Source organism: Xyrauchen texanus, chromosome 23, assembly GCF_025860055.1.
Source record: "Xyrauchen texanus isolate HMW12.3.18 chromosome 23, RBS_HiC_50CHRs, whole genome shotgun sequence".
NCBI lineage: Eukaryota > Metazoa > Chordata > Actinopteri > Cypriniformes > Catostomidae > Xyrauchen > Xyrauchen texanus.
In genome coordinates, this window is record NC_068298.1 from 3,866,714 (window position 1) to 3,872,713 (window position 6,000).

The 6,000-nt window shown below is 41.7% G+C and overlaps 1 pseudogene; it reads right to left on the reverse strand.

The window, feature by feature from the left end:
• Positions 1-3,730: 3,730 nt before the first annotated feature.
• Positions 3,731-6,000, reverse strand: part of LOC127663255 (Bardet-Biedl syndrome 12 protein-like) — a 2,277-nt pseudogene continuing 7 nt past the window's right edge.

A 6,000-nucleotide genomic window follows, 5' to 3' on the forward strand; every position in this document is an offset into this window, starting at 1 on the left:
TTCACAATCATCCATGATTAATTTAATCCACGAGTGAAAGTGTCCAAGAACAGAGTGGTTACTGAGATAAAGAGTAGTATTCGGCTGGTCATGTAATCGTAACGTGGCATATGTGGAGTTGCATTTGCATGGTTTAGGTCCTACTAATCAGACCACTACCACTTTTTATGTGTAAACGAGGAATTGTCAAATCAAACAAAAGTTAAGTATGGAGTGCCTCAGGGATCAGTATTAGGGCCTCTACTTTTCTCCTTATATATGCTTCCCCTGGGAGATAATATCAGGAATCATGGAATAAGTTTCCACTAATATTCCGATGATACCCAACTTTGTATTTCTTCTAAACCCAACAAAAATTCACAATTCTCCAACTTAGCAGAGTGTATCAATGAAATCAAAGATTGGATGGCCAGAAATTTCCTTCTACTCAATTCCAACAAAATAGAGGTACCAATTATTGGATCCAAAAAACGCTAAAAATAAGCCACTAAAATCTAATTTGACTCTCGATGGATATAATGTTGCATCGTCTTTCATACCAATCTGTCCTTTGAAAATCACATTTCCAGTGTTTGTAGAACAGCATTCTTCCACCTCAGAAATATTGCTAATTTATGACACATGCTCGCTGTTGCTGATGCCAAAAAACGAATTAATGCATTCATGACCTCAAGACTAGATTATTGTAATGCATTACTGGGAGGATGTCCAGCAAGTTCAATAAATAAACTTCAATTGGTTCAAAATGCAGCTGCCAGAGTACTGACGAGAACCAAGTAATATGATAATAGCCCCATTTAATCGTCGTTACATTGGCTACCTGTTAAATTTCAGATTCATTTTAAAATTCTGTTACTTACATATATACCAGCAGAATCACCCTGTAGCTTAAGACCAGTTGACCACTGAAGCTAAGCATGGTTGAGCCTGACCAGTATGTGGATGGAAGACCTCCTGGGCAACACTAAGTTTGCTGCTGGAAGAGGTATTAGGGAGGCCAGCAGGGGGTGCTCACCCTACAGTCTGTGTGGGTCCTAATGCCTCAGTATAGTGATGGGGACACTAGACTGTAAAAAGGCACCATCCTTCAGCTGAAGTCCTGATTCTCTGTGGTCTTTAAAAACCCCATGGTACTTTTTGTAAAAGGGTAGGGGTGTAACCCTGAAGTTCTAGCCAAATTCCCCCTATTGCCCATTCTCAATCATGGCCTCCTAATAATCCCCATCTATAAATTGTCTCTACTCTCTCCTCTCCACCAATAGCTGGTGTGTGGCTAGAGTACTGGTGCACCATGGCTGACGTCGCATCATCTAGGTGGATGCTGCACTCTGGTGGAGGTTGAGGAGAGTCCTCTGTCCACTGTGTAAAGTGCTTTTTAGTGTAGTGTCTGAAAAAGCACTATTTAAATGCAACATTCATTCATTGATATAAAGCTTTGAATGGACTAGCTCCATAGTACTTAAGTGGCCTTCTGTTACTCTATATTCCATCACATTCCTTATGAATCTGGCTTGTTAAAGAGCAACATGCAGGTTGGACACCCCTATATAGCATAGTGTATGTTGATGATAAAACAACTAGATTTTCTGAACTGGAGTAATATATATTTAGCCATTAACGATATTTTGAGATAAATTGTGATAAAATAACTTCCGCGTCTATAAAGCACTAACCGGAAGTGACGATGGGCGAAGGAGTCTGGTCAAGTTCAAGCTCAGGTTACAATGGATGCGAATGAAGAAACCGAGTTCTCCGGTGTGGTTTTGCAATTTATTGAAGAGTATAACGTTAGCCAACGGGGATACAAAATCAGACGGAGGGCGGCGGAGAACAGTTTGAATTGAAATGCGGGGGAAACGGGAAAGTTGGGCTAGCTTCCTGCCAATAGCTATAGCATTGTGCAAACTACTAAATTCATTTCAGAAGGCAGACAATTACGTTACGACAACCTGTCCTAAAGCCCAGTCTCTCTCCTCTCTCTGTATTATTATACTAAATAAATATTAAATATTTAATATTATAAAAAATATATTATATAAAAATATTATACTATTATTATTACTGAAATTACACAAATTAAGAGTTAAAATAATTAAAAGTAAGACTTACTCTGCTAAGTCCTCTTTTCGTTGCACAGAATGTCTGCTAACATTAGCACTTGGTCCTAGAGTCCAGCCCGCGCCAAAATCCGGTGTACACTTTGAAGGTGGACTTGATTCCATCGAGTGCACCGAGGGAACAGCATCAGTAATCAGCCTCACGTGGTCCTTACTCCGAAATCCCATCCGAGACTCCAACAAATCTCCAGGTCGATAATTCTCCGGAGTGAAATGTGCGCCACAAACGACCGAGTGTGTGGTAAAAGACGCGGCAGTGAAGTCTGCTCTCTTCACCTGCACAAAACGCACCTGAAAAGCCTTGTTTTTCCTAGAAGGAAAATGATGGACACGATGTCCTGACAGGCTGGAATTCGTGCAACCAAACATAATAATTTACCATTATGGCTTCTCTAAAACTCGATCTAAAACTTTCTGTCTCTCACTACTGCTCTAACTACATCAACACCCAACAATGAGAGCAGCTGACCGCGAGCTCTTTTGTTTGCCTCGCCCTACGTCATATGACGCGTTGCTATAGCGGGAAAGGCGTATTCCAGAGCCTAGCACATTTTCATCAAAATCTCTACATCAAATGAGATTTCATTAGTAATTTCTACATATGTGTTTTTAAAAGACCTCTGCAGACAATATAAAGTATTAATTCAGTTATAAATTCAACCTGCATGTTGCTCTTTAATAGTCAAAATCCACAAAAGGTGGTAGATCCTTTTCCTATTTGGCCCCTTAAACTATGGAATAGTCTCCCTAACACTGTTCGGGATGCAGACACTCTCCCTCATTTTAAGTCTCAAGACTCATCTATTTAGCCAGGCATACACCTAATTTATCCATCAACTCACAATTATGCTCCTTTAGTTAGGTCTGCAAGAACCAGAAACATTTATCATGATCTATAAATCTGCATTAAACTGAATGGTATCTACGCTAATATTATTCTATTTGTTTCCATGTCTCATATCCCAAGGTTACCAGAGCCAGCCAGATCCAGCTAATTTCCTGCTTGGTGTCAGACTCCACTGCTGAGAGATGATGACTAAATGCAGCTGATGCCAGCCAGACATCACTTCAGTCTTTTACAATGGACTTCAGTGGATGAACTGATGCCAACTCCAACTGTAAGACATGGGATACTTCTTATGCCACTGCCTGAACCTTGGACTTAGGATAGACCTCACCGAAATGACCTACCAGGTGAACTGCGATGCACCTCATTGATCTCTGCATGCATCAACTTTGACTATTGATGGACTACACTCTTGAAACTGAATACTGTACATAGACTATCAATTAATTGCCAACAAAACCCTTCATCAGCCAACTAACAAAGGACAATGCCTATATGTGAACTTCTGCAGTTAAACCAGGGAGGACTTCAAAGTCATTAGTCATTAATCGAACACTTCATACAAAACCTTTGTTTAAACACTGGGCCTTAAAACTTACTTAGTTTACTAATATTAAACCATTACCTACACTGCACATAAATAACTAATATTGTCATTATATTAATGCGGTTTAGTCAGAGGGGAACTGGCCCCCACGGTGAGTCTGGTTTCTACCAAGGTTATTTTTCTCCATTAATCAACATCTTCTGGAGTTTTGTGTTCCTGTCATAGACAAATTAGCTCATTGTAAACATATCCTCCTTCATCGACGCCCGTGATAATCTCAGTGTCGGACTGAAGAACTAGAAACACCAGATCTGGAGCTCTCCTCCAAGCTTCGAACATCACTGTCATGTTATCATACACATCGACTACATCCGCTTCCACCTCCATCGCTGCTATACAGCCAGTAATGGTCTGCGTTTTCAGAGGGGCCCGTAATATTTCAGTACAAATGGGTTTTTACTCATTACAGAGTCTCAGCTGACCTGCAATTGCTGTCCAAGCCTCTGCTTTAGAAGACTCCGTCCTGCTATTGAGCATCAATGTGGAAATGTAGTCCGTCCAGGATTCGGCAATCAACTGCAGCACAATCTTCCCGTTTAGGATCTCCATCCCTGTCTGTGTGGATTTACGAAGCTGATGGAGGCATAGAAGTTCAGTAGCCCCGCTTCCAGGCAGCGACTTCCTGTCTGTGAGCGCCTGGTGCAGCCGATGGCCGCAGCTCCAAAACTGATCCTCCAAAGTTTGCAGTTTTGCACGTACGGAGCTGGTTATGACCGCAGTGATCAGAGATGTGCTTGCAGTCACAATGCTGACAGCGATTGATTCATTTTTCCCATGGTGGTTGCTGAATTCTCTCCAGCAACTGACTTGGACACCTCGGCCCATGCATCATTCATTGAACTGTGTTACATACAAAATGGGGATGGCCCCTGTGCTCAAGGTAAAGTCCTTCAGAACATGCGTTCTCACATCTTCCATAATCATGATGCTGCCACTAATGCATTGGTCTTTGAGTTTTACGGAGGCCATGCCGCTCACAAGGACAATATTTATGCCTAGTTTATGAAGTGTTTGTAATGTATTCTCAATCCAATGCACTTCCAAACTAAACTCTATCATGTTAGCATGATTTGTGGTGTGTAGGACGTTTGCAGGCTTGTTGTAGCCCACATGGTGATAATTCTCTCTCAAATCGCCATTCACCAAGACAATATATAACGGCTGAGCCTGAAGATACTGGATCACAGTGTATTGTTCAGCTGATAGCAACACAAAATATCCAGGTTGTACGCATAGGTTGTACCGATGGGCCTGGAACTGGGCATGTGACCAGTTTTTGGATATCAAAAGCCTTGTTTTGATAGTCGTCCATGCTGTTTGTAGACTGCAACTTGCAAGCGTTCAAGACTAAATTCACAGAGGCCTCACATCCGTGGCTAATGGCTTACGCTATTCGAGTTATGCCGAATATAGTGTATGAATATGGGTCTTCAGGTTGTATGTCATGTAAATCAAAGTGTCTACTGTGTTTGAGTGTTATCCTGAGATTTTGAGGGAGCTTTCGTTGCATGCACAACATCTTGAGGTCTTTGGCCGTGGTTGGAGGTAATCTAGGTTTGTCCGCCTTGCAGGAAACCTCTTCTAAACACACAGCTGACCGCCTGCATGCCTCCAAACACACTTCCAGTCTTTTGGGCCTGACTGTTTTGATGTGTGACACAGTTATTCCTCTGTGTAGACACTCCAGTGCTACTCTACTCCAGACTCTGGCCAGAAATACCAGGGTTCCTGTTCCAGAGCGGAGGATCTTCCACTGGGCCTGTACAGCAGCTGTCCAGGTCCATTTGCTCAAGCAAACATGAACAGGAACCGACCAACACCACATCCCCACTGTCTTCATCCTGGATGAACTTCAGGCACTTATTGGGGCCCAGAAAGGCATGAGCAGTGGCTGCTATGGCTTCTAAATGCTGGAGTCCAATGTGCTGACGATGACCGACGGAGGCCACTCCAGCTACGTAAATCTGTGAAACAGGAATAAAGAGACACAATATTCATACTGCTACTAATAAAGTTGGCTTTTGGCTGATGTTTCTATCCAAAATGTTATTTTTGCAGTACAGGGACATAACAAGGACACAACAGTAATAGTTCATAGATTATGGAGACTTGGAACATTGCATTTGACATAATTTACCACAAAAAAAAATATTTAAACTTGTCCATTGTTTTTTATTATTAAAAAAATAATAAAAATAGACGTTACAGTGAGGCACTTACAATGGAAGTGAATAGGGCCAATCCGTACATGTTAAAAACAGTGGCATAGCCAAGGGTGGGACAGGGTGGGCCTGGACCCACCCAAACTAGACCCAGGCCCACTCAGAATATTAGAGACTATTTTATGACTTCAAATAGATACATTTATAAAATATATAAAAATGCATAAATTCTGCTTTCTGAAAGTGTGAAAGAACTGTTTGAATGCA